This window comes from Puma concolor, chromosome D1 (genome assembly GCF_028749965.1).
Source record: "Puma concolor isolate L17-30 chromosome D1, mPumCon1.1.hap2, whole genome shotgun sequence".
NCBI classification, from domain to species: Eukaryota; Metazoa; Chordata; class Mammalia; order Carnivora; family Felidae; genus Puma; species Puma concolor.
This window is the reverse complement of record NC_141676.1, coordinates 113,676,012-113,694,869: the sequence shown is the minus strand read 5'-3', so window position 1 is coordinate 113,694,869 and position 18,858 is coordinate 113,676,012.

Genomic DNA, 18,858 nt, shown 5'->3' with positions numbered 1-18,858 from the left:
GAATATATTTTAAAAACCAGTGTGTACCAATTTGTTTTTAAGGAGTAGGAGAAACAAAACCAAACTCTTGACCACCAGTTAAAGTTACTAAGGCACTCATGAATTCTTCTGACGCTTGATCATTAAAGTGAAATGAATTAACCCTTTGTCTTCTTTTCCTTGTGTGAATTATATTTCAGGGTAACTGAGTTAGACCTAAGTATGTGACGGAACATTCTTATATTAAGAAGAATTTAGCTGATTAATAGAAAGTCATCGTTTCATAATTGGTAATGAAAGAGATGTCATGGCAATGGCACCGAATGGCAAAAATCAGGAGTTGAAGGTTGACAGGGATCTTTAAAAAGAAAAGAGCACACTGTCATCACCTGAACCTATCGATCATTTTTAGCTTTTGTGAAAGCTGAGGCATCCGGATATGATGTAGCTTCTGAGATAGTGCAGTATGGAGTACTCAGTGTCACTCAAGTAATGTTCTTGCAAAATAAATTAACTTGAATCTAATCAAGATTTCAGAACGAACTTCTGGGAAGTACAGGAAATCTGGGGGAAGAGATGGACTTGTTAACTGCAACGACCCGTCAGTCTAATCTAGAATAGAGGGTATTCTATAGGTCAGTTTATCCAATTTCTTCAAAAAGTTCACTGCACTTTAAAAGGAAAGAGTTTTTCTACGTATATTTGTAAGACATTTAGATATAACCAAATGCAAAGAGTGTACTTTATTTGGATTCTAATTTAGACAAATCAAGTGTAAAAATGCATTTTTCAAAATGAATAATGAGCTAGAGTATATAACCCAAAGAAAAAAGTATGCATTAGCTCATAATGATGTGAATGAATGAATGAATGAATGAATGAGAGGGTAAAGACAAATCTTCTTTATAGGAAAACTCAATATATATATTATATATACATATGTATATATTATATATATTTATGTATATCAATATAGGAAATAGGATATATATCATCTTTCCTCAAGGAGATTGAAAGTATGGAAAATAGGAACTCTACAGTGGAGAAATCCAGCGTATAACACTATACATTCATATATACACATGCGTGTGTACATATGTGTGTATATGCACATGTGTATAGGTGTACATGAATACATACATACATGTGTGGCACACACACACACACACACACACACACACGTCACTTTAACCAAGTGTTCAAGGTTAGCCTTGCCCATGATAAGTCATGTGGATATCAAGTGCCCCTGCTACGACGCGTTGGGAAAGGTACTTGATTCTTGTCTTTCTGCCAAAACTCTGACTCCCATCTATTTGTGGAAAAACATCAGACAAACCTCAGAGAGGAGCATTCTATAAAATAGTTCTTTTAATGTGTCAAGGTTCTAAAGATAACTTTAATTTTCTGTTGTAAGTTTGTAGTCATTCTGTAAATTTAAGACTTTCCAACAGATTTATACTAAAATATGCGTGGTGTCTTTTTTTCCCCAAAATTGAAGGTATTGGGGAGGTACTATAATAATTTCTATATACAATTTTAGATTAGTGGCTCTCATGAGAAATCTAAATGGATTGGTCTAAACTTTGGAGATGATGAAAAAACTACAAAAATTGTGGTGGAAAATGGCGCAGAGTTAGGCTGCTGTAGAAAAACCCCCGCTGTCGTCGGTCACTTTAGAAAGAACGAAGTCTAGCGTTAAGAGCCTTGGATCCCGCTAAACAGAGTCTAGAAAAGGGAGAGTTTATGTTATGTATTTTACTTTCCTGATAGTAGGAAGATACTAATATGTTCACTTTATCCATGGAAACATGCTGGCTGATGGTTAATAGCTTCTAAACTTCAGGCATCATACTGTGTCAGGTGCCATACCTTTGCTGTGAGTATCCGGGGTAGACAGTGGGAGGTCCCATAAACCAATACGGGCAATAGAGAAGAGTGTGAACACTCACCCAGGGGCGATGTTACGTTGACTTAATTACAGGTCAACTCCGAAAAATTCCTGGGAACTTCCAAAGCAGTATCTCAATACAGATTATAGATGGATATGTAGAAACACAGAGTAGACCAAGAAGTTCTGCTAATCATTTTTCCAAGATCATATTCTCCCCTAGTTACCAAGCCCAAGAATCAACAGGAACAACAACAACAACAGAAAATGGAAAAATGTGGAGGGGTGTGTGTGTTTGGGAGTAGCGAGGTTCTGTTCACTCTCCAGCTCTGATAAATCTTCCCTAGATCCCTTTCTCGCTGTCTCACTCTCTCTGTCTCTGTCTCACACACATGCATGTTTTTTGCTTCCTTTTCTTTTTTCCTTTTTACTACCCCTTACAAGTGAGTGGAGTTGCTAATTATATTTCTTCTGGGGGTGTTAGAGAGATAGGCAGGGAGGCATTAGGGAAGTAACACCTCAGGCGCTGGGCAGGTGCGTCCTGCCCAGGGGTGACCATATATATGGCTGCAACAGTAACTACTATGGCTGTTATTATGGCTGGCTCAAACCCAGCCAACTTATGTGCATTGTGTTTCTAACCCCGTTTGCAAGGGACAGCTGCCATGACAGTTCTGATAAGGACCATACTGGGCCCCAAACCCCCCCCATCCTGACCTGTAGGAGGAGACATTTAGGATAGCGGAAGCAACCTCATCAAGACCGAAGACCCACACGAGCATAAAAGGAAGAAGACCGCCCTGCTCCCCAGCACCGCTGGCTGCCCCAGCCTGCCCGCTCTCCCACCTTGACTGTACTTGCCCGTTTAGTGAAGCTGGGCTGCATAACTGCACTGTTCTGTCCTTGTATTTTCTTGCAAGGAGAACAAGAGCCTTTCGGTGACAGGGGACATCCTCTCAATGAGTGTTTGGGACAATGGAGGGACTTTGCCTTGCTGTGGATGAGTGCTTGCATCCACTACCCCTCTCTAGGCGTCTTTGATTTTAGACCCTTTAATCTAAGAAATTCTCATACTGCCTTTGGCCTGAGATCCACGAAGTTTTTTTCCCTTCATTTCCCAACCCCTAACGGCCCATGCAATTAAAGCAGCAAGGACCTTACTTACACTGGCTGGCAGAAATAGTTTTCCACACACTCCATCTGTTTTGGAAACCTCTATGAACTTCCAGACGTTTCTATGCCTTAAGGATTGATATTTGAATAATTGTAATTTTTAAGTGTTTGTGGGTGTGTGTTTGTGTTAATGATCGCAGACTCTGGCCGTGAAAACCTAATATCTTCATTTTTTAGAAAACAATTGTCCTAAATGCTTCTGAAAACATTCTTCCTTTTTGGGAAAAAAAAATTTTTTTAATAAGGATGTCCTGGGTTATATTGATTTCCCCTGCCCAGGCAAGGAGGTAGCCATCTTTCAAGGAGCCCTGGTTTCTTTTCGTGGAGAAGAGTATTAGAGACAAAAATCTTGGGGCTACAGATTTGTTGTTGAGATAGCCGTGCAGGTGGACATTGTAATGTTTTACATTAGCAGTCAAGGTAAAGTAAAGTGGTGTGCGTTAGCCTTTCCCAAGATGAAATTTTCTTTTTCTCCAACAGCCAATTCACATTTATGTTTCCAATTTAATTCTATTTCTTTCGACCTTATTCTAATTTGAGAGCTAATTTCCTCTTTTATTCCCTCTAATATATCAAGTTACACACTGCCGTATGTTTATACTGGTGCACCGCCCCCCTACACACAGACTTCATAGTATTTATTCATTTCCTTTTTTATTGTTTTATATCTGACTCACGCATCTTAGAAAAGGTACCAAATTGTACAGGTCCAGGTGATCTTTTTCCTTTATGATTGGTCAAATACTAATTGATTAAAACTAAAAATAAGTCTCAGGGCACTGGGTGGTTTAGTTGGTTGAGCATCCAAGTCTTGATTTCGGCACAGATCATGATCCCCCAGGGTCATGGGTTCGAGCCCCATGTTGGGCTCCCCACTGAGTGTGGAGCCTACTTAAGATTCTCTCTCCCTCTCTCTCCCTCCCTCTCTCTCTTTGCTACCACTCCCACTCATGCACACTCTCTCTCAAATTAATTAATTAATTAATTAATTAATTAAATAAAAATAAAAAATAAGCCTCAACCTCTCTCTAAGCTTTAACATAAACAGCAAACAAAAAAAAATCATTCACAAATAGAAACCACTTAAAATATCACACCAAATGCCACATGGTCAGGCCAAAACAATGTCTATTATAAAACAATCAAATATACATCATTGAGATTTTGTTGAAACCAGTCCCTGAAATATTTTCATGGGCATGAGTGTCAGGCTTTGCCTTTCTAGCTAGTCAGCTTGAATATTTCACTCCACTACAGTCACCTGGGTAAATATTGATACTTGTTTTTGCTGTATCCTAAGATCCAACATTTTACACTTCCATTAAGAATGGCATAATGTAAATAAAAGAAGAATGGCATAATGTAGGGGCACCTGGGTGGCTCAGTCAGTGAAGCATTCGACTTTGACTCAGGTTGTGATCTCAGGGTTCATGAGTTCAAGCCCTGCGTCGGGGTCTGTGCTAACAGCTCGAAGTCTGGAACCTGCTTCAGATTTTGTGTCTCCCTCTCTGTCTGCCCCTCCCTGCTGGTGCATGCTCTCTCTTTCTCAAAAGTGAATAAACATTATTTTTTTTAAATGGCATAATGTAAAACCGATAAGAATCAATAATAAGAAGAATTATCCAAGTGTTTCAAAGTGTACTAAAAAAATTTAAGTAGAGCAGTTCCTTTGGTCTCAGTATTCTACAAGGTCCGGCTCATGAAAGACAGCATGATACATGGGCCATGACACATCCTGATGGAGCCAGTGTGCCTTGTCCCTGGGCCGAGTGTCTGCAGGGAAAGGTCAGCTCCCCTCCTCAACTAGCAACATGGCTCTTGGAAGTCTTTCTCACCTGGTCCTGCATTCCATCGCCCCTCCTGAGATCCAGGTTTCCCCTCCTTTCTGGAACCCAGCAGCACAATTTCTATTTTTGTGGGTGATCATTGATGCTTTTTCCAACTTTCACATTCCTTCTTTTAGTTTGGTTGGGTCTGAGCTCTCTGTGCACCGAGTTCGGCCTGACTGAGCACCTTCAGTCTACAACCTACTTCTGTACCAGATTAAATAATCTTGATACTTCAGAAAAAAATTATGTCATGTTATGTTATGTCATGTTGTGTCATGTCATGTCATGTCATGTCATGTCATGTCATGTCACCTATAAGTAAACATCCATCGTGTCATTTGAGAAATTTAGATTTTGGCCAAACATTGGACCATATTCCTCCAACTCCGTTTAGAGATTGTCAGGTTCCCCACTCACTGAGCTAATAAAAATTAATAGCCAGAGAACTGTACTTGGGCTTTCTGGTCTCGGCTTTGCCCTTTTCACTTGTTAAGTGGGATCAAGTTGGGTAGATAGATGAGCAGTGGTCAAATTTTGCAGATAGACTGATCAAATTCCTCCAGAAACATCTCTCAGGTTTTCAGGCTTCTCTCCAAATGGCTCGCTCATGCTTTCATTGACTTCCAACACCTCTTCCAAATGAAGCCATACAGGTGGGAGCGTCTTCCTTCTGGTCTGCAGCATCCCAGACTGACGGGACAGACTGATGGAAAGACACCAAATATAGGTCCTGGATATGAGGCCCAGGAATGGGGCCAGAAGTAATGGGATGTGAGGGGGTCCTCAGAGCAGATATGAAGGAGCACACGAGCTTGAAATTGCCCTGGCCCCTTGTGTCTTGTGGAGTTCCCGGTGGTTGTCTCCCGGTGGTCGTCTTCTTGTGACACCACTGCCTTTTTCTCTTCAATCTTATGTCACCACGCAGGTGGACTTTACAGTGACACATAGGACCCTTTTGTTGTGGGGATAATATTGGCCGGTGCAGGGAAGACAGGCTTTTCGGGGAGCTACAGGCAGAACTACTGTCCAGGTCACCTGACCTTGTCCCTGCTCTCTCCTCCAGATGCAAGTTGGATCCAGGAACTAGCAGGTGCTTGTGTGGCCTTGACCATTGTCTCTTCTGACAGGATCACAGGAAGGAGGTGTGTCAGTACTGTTGGCTGCATTCTTGCACTCTTCTTTCTTGTCTATCAGTGAGTGCCCTGTTGTGTTAAGACTGCGAGGGTCATCGCAACGCACACTGAAAGCTAGGTAGCTGCAGTAAGTCCATTTAAATAAATTAGCTGAATATCTTTATTATGAATCTTTGTTTGTTGTTTTCAGGTAACTACATTCTGGGAGGAATAGCAGGGTGATCCTGATGTCCCCCTCTGTTTTGGATGCTCCCTATGTCAGGAACCTTAAAACTTCAGGAACATAGCCATCAATTGCTGAACAAAGGCTAATTGTGAGAAAGACACTTTCCACATAGTGTCCAGCAGTTTCCATGTTTCTGAACTTCTTCTGACATCCTGATTCACAAAATAGCATGTGTGTGTTATCCATAGGAGCACTTCAAATGCTGTCGGTAACTGGCCTCTCCTTAAGTGTCCTCTCGGTTCAGCTACCCTGCATGTGCAGGGTCTTGCGGTAAGTGAAATGTGCACTTGAAAGTAGACGCGATGGCCATCTGAGTCCTGGCCCCATGTTCTTTTCACGATCCCAGGGCTTCTCTGGGGATCTCCCAGCACCTCATGCATTTAGTAGTGTAGTAAAGAGGACCAGCTTAAAGAGCCACTATTACTTTTCAAGGAAGTCCCAGTTGGGAGGAGTTCATTGTGATCCCTCCCTCCTTGGGATGCTGAGAGCAAGAAAAGTGCCAGAGGACCGAGTCCTCGATGTGCTGGGGTCTCTGCTCTTGGTAACAGCGTTCAAGTAGCGACAGTTACGTGTCTTCCCTTCTTCAGACTCAACCCTGGTATATAAATTAAACCTCAAAGTGATTGAGGAGACCATGCTTACATTATTTGAACTTGAATTATGAATGGCCACAAAGTCCTTTATTATTCTGGGGTACAACTCAGAGGATGATCAGAATCTAACGGTGTCTAACGAAGTTCACTCCCCGCTGGCCAGTGAGCTGGGATTGGCTGACACCCTTCATGGAGCCCTGCTAGTGTGGAAGGGAAGGAGCAAGGTCAGGATTCTGCCTCCAGGGAGTGGACACCCTGTGTTAGTCAGGATACATGTTCAGCTGCTAGACAAAGTCCGCATATTAGTGGCTTCAACAGGATAGAATTGTGTTTCTCTCCCAACATCTGAGCAGCCTGGACACATGAGAGCTCCAGGGCTCAGATCTTGGGGTCTTAGCGATGTGGTTTTGGGGTGAGGGTGGGGTGGTCAGGAGCCAATGCCCAAGAAAGAATTCTTGAGACATCTTTGGTGCAAAAAGGTGATTATATTAAAGCACAGGGACAGGACCCATGGGCAGAAAGAGCTGTACTGGGGTTGTGAGGAGAGACTGATTATATATTGTGGAGTTGGGGAGGTAAAAAAAGGGAGTTCTCCAAAAAGACTTTGATATGCTAAAGATGACTCATAAGATAATGGAGGCCTGGCTGTTGTCAAGCTAAGGTTGTTTCCCCTCTAGTTATTAACATTAGGATGGTAGGGGGTTCCTGGAGAAATGTTATACTTTGTATTTGCCTCAAGTATTTATCAGTGGGCTGCAGATTATAAAGAAATTTAATTTTACCTGCCATTTCCTTCATGTCTTTGTTCCCACATGACTATGGAGGGGAGGGTGATGTTGGGGCTCCAGGAAACTGAGTCTTTGGGTTTCTGGAGGTTAGGCTATTGACAAGATTGCCTTTATCTTGTAATTTACTAAGACATTCATAAACTGACGGAGACTCGTGTCCTGCATGGCTGTCATTTCTGTCATTCAGCCATTTGTTTTCTTGCCTGCTTCCTTTGTTCTTGGGCAGTCAGGAGTGACTGAGGAATGCCACACATATCCCATGGGAGTTGGGGGGAGAGTGAGTAGGGGATGCTAGATTGCTTTGCCCTCAGCCTGCCTTTCGCTCCCTCATCATTAGGGACCCAGGCTTACTCCATCCTGTCATGGTTTAAGATGAACCCTTCTTCAGTTTATCCCAACTTGTCTCATTCCACTCTGAAGGGACAGCGCACGGGAAAGGGGAAGGGACATTCCATCCCTTGTAGGCACATCGGCCAAGCTTAGCACATGTGATGTCACCAGCCTCCCTCCAGATAACATGTAGTTATCTGGCCACAGCCAACTGCAAGAGAGGTGGTCGGAAAACTAAACTTGATGGGATACTCTTCCAATTTTACCTGAATCAAACGATTCTAAATACCATTTCCCGTTGGCAGTTTATTTGTGTCGTGAGAATCTCCCCATTACCGCAGTACCACCAAAGGTGGCCTTTGACGTCGAAGGCAGTCTGTTAACTTCATCATCCCTGAAAGGCTTTTCTTTTACAATGTTGGAGGTCAACACTGGAAAAAAAAAAAGAAAAAAAGAGCAAGATATATAACTGGAGACGGGAAAAGGCTGATTAATTGCCCTCCCCTCTTAGCTCTGTCTATAAAGCGACCAATGAAAAAGTTGTCATGTTTCTTTTTTCCCCTCTGGGGCTATTGAGGACTCCAAGATGAGGCCTTCAGGGTACACCCAAGATTTGGGAAAGGTGGATAAACTGGACAGGAAGTAGATGTTGACCTGTAAACAGGAAATAAGGACCTAAAAGGCATGTCACAAGAGCAGAGCCAACGTGGGACAGCCTACCCCAGGATGTTGGATATAGGAACTAGACTCTGAGCTTGAGCAGTACTAAGTTTACCTGAACTACTGAATGGTCTGTGAGTTGGCCAATAGAATATGGAAAGCGGGTGTTGGGCTCCATGATATGGCCCCTGGGCCATCCCACCTTTAGAAGAATAAATGGAAACTCACTTGGAGAGAGTACTCGGCTGGCAAGACGTGGGTCTGCGGCACTGTAGTCAATAAAGCTTTGGCTGACCTGGTGCTGCTTCCCAAGTGATGGTGTCGGAGATCAAGCCAGGTCCACTGCTGTATAATTTTCACCTCCCCCTTCTCCCATCCCTTCCCGATTTAGCACTCTGCCCTCCCCAAGCCCCTGAATGTGCCCTTGCTCATGGATGCAGCAAAAAAGACCTGATCTGCCAAATGCATTAAATTACCAAAAGTCAAGAGTATGGTAGGAGACATACCCGTTCCCTTCACGTTGTGGTTCAAGAATCCCATGAAAATGACCTATGAGTAGTTGAATATCCCCCTTGTCTTTTATGTTCTCCTGGAGGACTCCTATTCCTTGTGTTCCAGTGCAGACAGAGCTGTACAGCTGTGTTTATACACACGGGTGCCATTCTTTTCGTTCGTCCCCCCTGGTGAGTCACTGGATTAGTCCTTGAAAATGAGCATCCAGCTTCCGCTTGAGGGAGCCTGCAGTTGATAAGAACCAGTTGTGCCTTCCTATGGGAGCTGAAGAAATCCCCCAAGGCCTTCCTAATGAGGCCAACAGTCCATGGCCCTCTTCCCATGCAAATGAGGTGACCTCAGTCAAATGTGGCCCATTCGGGAAATCAGAGGAGAATCTTAAAATCAGCAAAGACCCCAATCCTTATAGATTTTGTCATTCTCTTCCAGAAGCCTGGGGGATGCTTGGCTCATCCCCCTGTCCTTCTGCCCTTGCCAAGGAAAACAGAGCCTCCAGCTCGAGAGGCAAAGCGGCTCAGGCAATTTTATGATAGAGAGAGAGCTTTTCTTCCTTCATTTCTCTGCCCCTTTTGCTTTCCCTCCTTGTTTCCAGCACTCAGGAACTTGACAAGAAGAATAAAGATTTTGAAAACACATATTATCTTTCTCAAGGATTTTTTTACATTTATTTTTGAGAGACAGAGACAGAGCACAAGTGGGGGAGGAGCAGAGAGAGACGGAGACACAGAATCCTCAGCAGGCTCCAGACTCCCAGCTGTCAGCACAGAGCCCGACACGGGGCTCAAACCCACGAACTGTGAGATCATGACCCGAGCTGAAGTTGGACACCCAACCGACTGAGCCACCCAGGCATCTCTCAAGGATACTCTTAAATAGCAACCTTTTTGGATGATAAAGCCTCATCATTGTTCATGGCCAGGAACTTTTGGAAAGTAAAGAAGTTAAAGAAAAGCCTGTTCACTCTTTCTTTCTTTCTTTCTTTCTTTCTTTCTTTCTTTCTTTCTTCTTTCTTTCTTTCATCAAATTGTGTATGTATCCTTCCTGTTAATTTAGGCCTCCTGTGGGATAGACAAACACATTCATATCCACATCCTAATTACATTCGGCAGGTTCCTTCTCTTTCCCCAGGCTCAATCTTGTGGAGGATAGGATTGTCCTTTGGAAAGGACAGAACAGCTCTACACATTTGCATATCAGAAACTTCCTTACATGCAGTTTTTCAGACTCCTTTTCCCTGATATTCGTATAAGGTGGGAGAGGAAGATCACTCTCTGAATTCCAATGAGAGAAGAGGGGCATGCCTAATACACAGATTCCCAGAGGCTGTGAGTGTAACCTAATTAATGAACCTGAGATATTGGGGAAAACTGAGTTGGAAAGTTGCAGAGGTGGAAAAATAATCACGTCTTTGGTTTTCATGCATACCGAAAGGTCAGGTTTGATGAAAGGTGATATTGATCGATACACCTTGGCAGATGCGTGGGCTGACTTGCCACAGGATGATTAGAACTAGAAGGTGAATTTAAATGGTACCTCTGAAAAATCATTTTAGTTATTGTGTGAATAACATATAGGATTAAGGAGAGGAGAAGTCTGGGAAATGAAACTTTGGAACTTGCTCTCTGCTTTGGTGGGTGAGACGTGCTACACATTAAAATTAATAAGAAAATGAAGACTTGGGGTGCCTGGGTGGCTCAGTTGGTTGAGCGTCTGATTTTGGCTTAGGTTTTGATCCCGCAATTTGTGAGTTTAAGCCCTGTGTCGGGCTCTGTGCTGATAGTTCAGAGCCGGGAGCCAGCTTCGGATTCTGTGTCTCCTCTCTCTGCCCCTCCCCTGCTCATGCTCTGTCTCTCTCTCTCTCTCAAAAATAAATAACTGTTAAAAAAAATTTTGTTGGAAAAAAAAAGTAAGAGAATGAAGACTTGAATATTACCCATGATTTTCAGTGGCCCCAACCGTCTTGCAGACTCTTGAATACATCTCTAACCAACTGAGGACATAAGGATTCATGCTGTAGATGTGGGAAGCAGATTGAAGTCTGAAAGGCTATCAAACTTTCTTGAGGAAAAATTAGTTAACCCATTTGATCTCAAAGCCTGTGCTGCTGTGCTCATTTGTGTTACAAATGTGATTCGTTATTCAGCTCAGTTTAACACAAATTGAGACATTGATAGATTTTTCCAAGGAAATAAATGAGTCATGACCAACCTTTTCCTGTATGAGGTTGAATGTGGGGTACATAATCATCATTTGAACAGGATGTTCCTTTAAAAAGCAGTTGAGGGGCGCCTGGGTGGCGCAGTCGGTTGAGCGTCCGACTTCAGCCAGGTCACGATCTCACGGTCCGTGAGTTCGAGCCCCGCGTCAGGCTCTGGGCTGATGGCCTGGAGCCTGGAGCCTGTTTCTGATTCTGTGTCTCCCTCTCTCTCTGCCCCTCCCCCGTTCATGCTCTGTCTCTCTCTGTCCCAAAAATAAATAAATGTTGAAAAAAAAAATAAAAAATAAATAAAAAAAAAAAGCAGTTGGGATGGCACGTCTCAAGGCTGTTTGGATGGCAATTTAGCAGCATGTCTGGCTACAGGATTTTGTCCCTCTCTCCTTCTCAGAAATACTTTCAGAAGTCAGGAAATTAAATCCTTTGAGTCACAAATACCTGTCCTTCCTTTCTCTACTTAAATGTAGTAAACGAACTCCTAAGTTGTCTGATAGAATTGTATGATTTGTTGAATTTAAAAAGTGACATACAAAGAATAATATGGAGAGATTCATGGTAAAAGAAACTTATGCTAAAATTTTAGAAGTAGATATACAATGCTTCCATATTTAAAAAAAACTGCATATTTATTTTTTGAGAGAGACAACTCAAGCAGGGGAGTGGCAAGGAGAGAGGGAGACAGAATCGCAAGCAGGTTTCACACTGACAGTGCAGAGCCGGATGCGGGGCTTGAACCCGTGAACCTTGAGATCATGACCTAAGCCGAAACCAAGAGTCAGACACTTACCTAACTGAGCCACCCTGATGCCCCAGATATAAAGTACTTTGAAATTTTATTGTGTGTACGTGTGTGTGTATTCATTCCTAGTTATGATGATTATAATAAATCACTTCTAGTGAGAATTCTAAAAAACAGGAAAGAATATGGTGAAACAATTTTTATTTCCTTAAAACAAGACAATTTCATGATGGGAAATTTGGACACTGTGGAAGTTTCAAACAAAAGAGAAATACTGTCTACATTGCCTCTTTATGCACACATTGTATCTTCTGTATTTGTGTTTGCTTCAAAAAGCACATCAAGATAAAATTGTATTTATTTATTTTGTTCCGTAAAGACTGTTATACTACCTGAGCATTAGTGCAAAATACATTTGGATGGCAGGTCTGAAATCAGAAAACTTTACCAAAACACTGGAAACTTCCCAAACGTGAACATGGCATCATCACACATGTACTGTTCTCCTCGATGGTGGAGTCAGTGAGAGAATCCAACAGAACATTCAGAAAGCAGTGAATGCCTGCGCTATAAACATCAATGCATAGAATTTTTTTTTAAAGAAAGAATACAAAGAGAATGGAATTACGTTTGTTACTATTTTTTCAGTGATTCTTCAAGTGGGTCAGGTTAGCTTTTAATTTCCCTGCAGTCTCCTTCCCTCATAAGTTAAATTAGTCATCTGTCTGCCACACATTTCGTGTGAGAATCACCTAAAAATGTAAAGCTTTTGAGTCACTAAAGACAGAGGTATTAAAAAGCATTCTGATGCCTGTAAGCCATGTTAATTTTATATTAACTGAAATCAGTGACCTAGATTTTCGTGTCTCATTTATGTAGCTTGTAATCTGTTTAGAGCCTTGTATTTTATTATTTTATGAAAATTCTATGATGCTTTAAAATTTTTCTAGTTATAGGGGAAAAAATGGCAGCTGAAACAAACAGAAGGAACTCCAATAAGTTTCGTAAATACTTGGCAGAACTAACAAGAAGGGAAAAAAATTGACGGTCCTATAATCAGGACCCAGTGGAATGTAGCTGTCTATCTATCAACCTCTCATTTCAATTGTGTCTCCATAGCACATACGAGAAATGAATCGGTTTACATCTTATAACTATAATATAATAATAACACAAGTGTTTGGCTTCTAGATTTGCAATGTGACCTTGGGCAAAATCCACAAGATGTGCTATAGATCACAGGGGGAAATCTTAACCCTAAAGAAAAGGAAAACATTTATAATTAATATGCTAGCAACATATGCCACTCACTAGTGACAAATTGACAGGCATAATGTAAAACTAATTCTGAAGGGTAAGAAGGATGTTAGAAGCTCAGTACTGGACAGATCAGGAAAAATATGAAGTGTTAACAGTAAAGGCATGGTTTAGAAATAGTCTTTTTTTTTAAGCAGATAGGAAGGAAAAAAATTAAAGTAACATTCAAACATCACCTCTTTGATATTCTTACTGCTGCTACCTAGGTAAGCGATGGCATCTAGAACACTAAACGCAATGATTTATCCAATCTTTTCCTGTTATATGTCCGACTAAAATCCTACAAACACATCACAGTATAATTTTAATGTAATATGGAAAAAACGTGTATCAAAATTACTTAGTTAACCTCCAAACCACAGTGGATGCCCATGTGTGAAAGTTAAAAAACGTGTAGAAAAGACTGTGAGATAAGCTTTAGAATTGGTGTTTCTTCTTTCCTTTTGAAGACCAAGGTGTCAGCATTGATTCAAGCATTGAGAAACTTACCAAAAATAAGGAAAATACTAAGTAGGACCAAGTCTCAGGCTCCTCATGCAGCCCTGTCTCTTTCAGAAATGTACTCTGCGTGGAAACAAAGATCAGGGTGTCTCAAAAGCAGCCTGCTCTAGCCGGATTGGTTAAAACTGTTTACTTTTTTAAGCAAGATACACATATTCAATCTCTAATATTCTCCTCAGTCTTCCCAATATATATTTTTTTCTTTTTGTAAAACCTGGTTCTTTTTATACCAACTGCAGATTATTATAATACGAGAAGTCATCTGAGGGCAATCTTGATGGTACTGTCATTTTCATCAGCTTTGAGTTCACACTTGGCTTCATCTTTGGTTTGCCCTTAACGTTCTCTGAGCCTTTTCGTTTCGTATGTAAACCTAGTGAGAATCGTCTGCATGGCTGCTGCTTTGAATCTCTTAGATCATGCAGCTGAACATACTTAACATATTGCCTGGACTGTAATATGCAGAAAACTCAATCCCATTTTGTTCCCCTTTATTCAAATGTAGACTTCCACTATTCAGATGACCTTTTTCTCCAAATCTTAGTCTAACAGAGACTTATGTGGGGGAAGAGTCATTTACCATAAGAATTCCAGTTCTCTCTTGATGTTTTTTTAAACTTTTATTTTTGAGAGAGAGAAGGCGGGGGGAGCATGAATGGGAGAGGGGCAGAGAGAGAGGCAGACATAGAATCTGAAGCAGGCTCCAGGCTCTGAGCTGTCAGCACAGAGCCTGATGCGGGGCTTGAACCCACAAACCGTGAGATCATGACCTGAGCCAAAGTCGGATGCTTAACAGACTGAATCACCCAACCAGGCGCCCCTGTTCTCTGTTGATTCCTAATGACTACATTTTAAGTTCCTAGAATTCTAATCTTCAGATAAGGGAAATGTTCCTGTACCTCCAGATTTTCCAGGTACACCTCTTCTCCTCTCTTTACATCATTTTCTATCCTGCCTGTCATGCATTCTTTTCTAGGGGGTCTAGAATATATATCACGGTCCTGTCTAGTGCTCAGTGGATTAAAATTTTGGGAGCAAGTTTGAGGCTAGCATGTCATTAGCACTCATGTATGTGTGTTGAATGAACCAACGTGTGACATTAATTGTTTGATGACTTGTTAATAAAAGAAATTCTTCCCTGTTAGTTTCTCCAGCTCACTTTAAGCAGATTACTTCTTTGTTCCTCCAGCTAAACGTCACAGTTTCGACTCTGCCTTTTCTCTGTAATAAAAAGTGTCTTACAGAGTAGTGCTCTGTACAGCAGCATCTCCTTCTCTAGAGGTATTATTTTTAATAATAAGCTTGTAATTCTCATTAAAGTATTAAAACCACAAATGATACTCCCCACTTGAAAGCCCTAGGTGACACTCTAGTTTTTGTCTTGGTCTTTACCCACTGGGTCTCTCTAGCTGTCACAGATCACAAGACAGGGGAAGTAGGCAGCGTTTCTTTGCCAGAAAAAGACCGAAGTGTAGGCAGTTTTTAGTGGCGCGTAAAGCTTTTCCTATCATCATTCTATTTCACAGGAATTAAAAAACCGAGACAAGCAAGCAGCAACTCTGTGAATGACTAACAGTTATTACTGAAAACAAGTGTTTCACATTATTGACCAAGAAGGTAACCAGATGACCAGCAATTTCCGTTGCTTGGACTCATCACGCATCGGAAATTATTGGCCATGAGTTTCACTGCAATACTGGTGCTCAGGGGCCACGGTGTGGCAAAGAAGTCAAATGGAAGGAACTCCACGGTCATTTGAATGCGAGAAGAGGAAAATGTTTTTCTCTTCTTTTAGAAAATAATCACAAAGACCTGCTTAATGTATTTAAAAATAAATTTGACCTAAAATCAATTTCAGGACGCCTGGGTGGCTCAGTCGGTTGAGCCTTTGACTTTGGCTCAGGTCATGATCTCACGGTTTGTGGGTTCAAGCCCCGTGTCGGGCTCTGTGCTGACTGCTCAAGGCCTGGAGCCTGCTTCAGATTCTGTGGCTCCCTCTCTCTCTGCCACTGTCTCTGTCAAAAATAAATAAACAATAAAACAAAATTTTTAAAAAAATCAATTTCCATTTTGGTAAAATTAATTTTTGACATAAACGTGGTTTGGAGTAATATATATCTTATGGTGCTGAAATGCCTTTTTTGTCTCCCTTCTTTTTGTTAACACAAAAGGTATTCCAAGGATGAATTCCATAAGTCAGGCGGCTCATACTTGTATTTAACGTTGTCGTGAATTTATTTCTAATGAAACAGAAGATGGGTTATTTTCTTTCTGAGCTCTCTCTCGATATTTATAACGTCTATGAAGGGTGGGAAGAGGAGAGGTGGGGAGAAAAAGTAGAAAGAGAAATATATAGAGAACGACTGAGTGACGTTTTCAGAAGCGGAGAGCTCACTACTTCTTCACCTTTTTTATAAACATACGTTCTCTTCCCTGAGATATCGATTCATCTTTTTATTTGTTTTAATTACCTCTGCAATGCCAGGTGCTGACCTATCTCCGTCTCATTTTTTATTCCTTTTCATTAGGAGAGTTCTCAAATATATAATAGCTTGCTTGACCAGATGTCCTGATTTACTCAGAAAGGTTTAAATTTAATTCTGTTGCCCCCATGTAATTATTAAAAACACTCTTCCTTTTGCTTGCCAAAGTGTCCCTATTTGGGCAATAAATTACATGTCACCCCAGTAACAGATGTTCTAGAAGCATATTCCTGGCTCCTTCAGACACTCCTCTAATGAAATACAGAGATAAAAATAAAGATCAGACACCAATCTGTAGCCCAGTTTTGTTCTTAGATAGTAGTACCTCTGGCACATGAGGAAGAGTGCTCCCTCAAGGCCATGACATCCAGCCTGGCAAGGACAGTGTGGCTTCAGTGTGGCTCCCCTCATCTCCTGGGCTGGACACCCTTGGGGGTCAACAACCTGCCCACAGGGTCCTACTACAAACCTTGTATCTATCAGAAATTGATCAATTAGAATACATTATCATTTTAATCTTCAAGGTTTCTGTTATTGTGTCTTATTGTCACAGGGTTGTTGAGCCATTACCAGGTTATACTTAAGGAATCAGAAGGGGATGATAAGGATAAGAGGGGATGATGAAACATTTCCTACATAGAAAATCATGATGGCGGGGGGTGCCTGGGTGGCTCAGTCAGTTAAGGATCTGACTTTTGGTTTCAGCTCCGGTCATGATCTCATGGTTTCATGAGTTCGAGCCCCACATTGGGCTCCAAGCTGACAGTGCGGAGCCTGCTTGGGATTCTCTGTCTTTCTCTCTCTCTCTCTCTCTCTCTCTCTCTCTCTCTCTGCCCCTCCCCTACTTGTGCTCTGTCTCTCTCAAAATAAATAAACTCAAATGAATAAATAAAATCATGATAGGGAGAATGGTGTTAGGTGGTAACTTACTACAGAATCTTAACTGAGAACTGACAGATGGAGGGTCTAAGGATTTGCAACCTCTGTTGTATGTGAAATTATTTAGTGGCCATTCACTAGGGGATAAATAAGAAATTATAAGGAAATGATCAAAACCTCTGAATAATTTTGTTGAGCAAGTATTTTAAATACTCTCTTAGAATATGTTGACTTAAATATTTAAAACTTATTTAAAGGCAATACGAGGAAGACATAGCAATCTGTATAGATTCCAGAAAAAAATGAAGTGACTTTTAATAAACTTTTGATAGGAGATAATTTATTATACTGATTTAAAACATCTATTTTGAACTAGTATCCACTTACATCATTGGGAAAAAATAGTTATTGAAAAAGACAAAGTCTTTCTAATACCGTAATTCTGAAGCACTTTGTTATCACAATGAGTTATGTAACAGAAATTGGGGTGCAGCTATTGAAAGATGACATTCTACTATTTTAGAAAATGTAAAAGGATCAAAGAAAACTACTTAGAACTTTTGTAAAAGAAGTTAACGAAATGAATATTAAACAAATAACAATGTATAGTCCACTAACAACCAGTTAAATGTGTAAAAGGAAAAAATACCGTATTCACAAAAGCAACAGTCTGTATGTAATATCTAGAAAGAATATCTATAGGAATGGCATCTATAGCAGATTATTATAAAATTTTGGTAAAGAACAATAAAGACCTTAATAAAAGCGGTGGGAACTTGCTGCATTACTTACTGGAAATGATCAATACTGTGTCTACAGGAGCATTGTCTGTAATACAGAAAGAAAGAGAGACAGGGAGGGAGGAAGAGAATAACCTATATATTCAACAGTAGTTGAATGGATAAGTAACTTACTTTAGATAATTGGTAAAATGAATGAATTATAGTTTTATAGGAGGACATACAGAAAAATATCCAAAATAATATTCAGGAAACAAAAAGCAAGTTTTAAAAGAACATACATAATACAACATTTAAAAAAATTTTCTAAATGTTTATTTATTTTTGAGAGAGACAGAGACAGAATGCGAGTGGGTTAGGGGCAGAGAGAGAGGGAGGCACAGAATCCGAATCAGGCTCCAGGCTCCGAGCTGTCAGCACAGAGCCCAACGTGGGGCTTGAACTCCCGAGCCATGAGATCATGACCTGAGCTGAAGTCAGACGCTGAACTGACTGAGCCACCCAGGCGCCCCCATAATATAACATGTTATATAACATTTTATAAAAGAACATACATAATAAGAACATTCAGACCGTGGTACTTTGTACTATATATAAAAACATTCCAGGACATAATAAATAGCAAATACCTCACTCTGCAGAGGAGCAAAGGTAACAATACTACATCCAGGCGCATTGAGTTCCTGTGTTTTTTTTTTTTTTTTAAAACAGCTTTATTGGGTATAATCCACACACCATGCATGCATCATACCCATTTAAGGTGTATGACTCAGCTGTTCTCAGTATATTCGCAAAGTTGAGCAACTGTCACCATATCAAGTGTAGAACATTTCCATCACACCAAAACTAAAAGAAACAGTGGACTTCGTGGC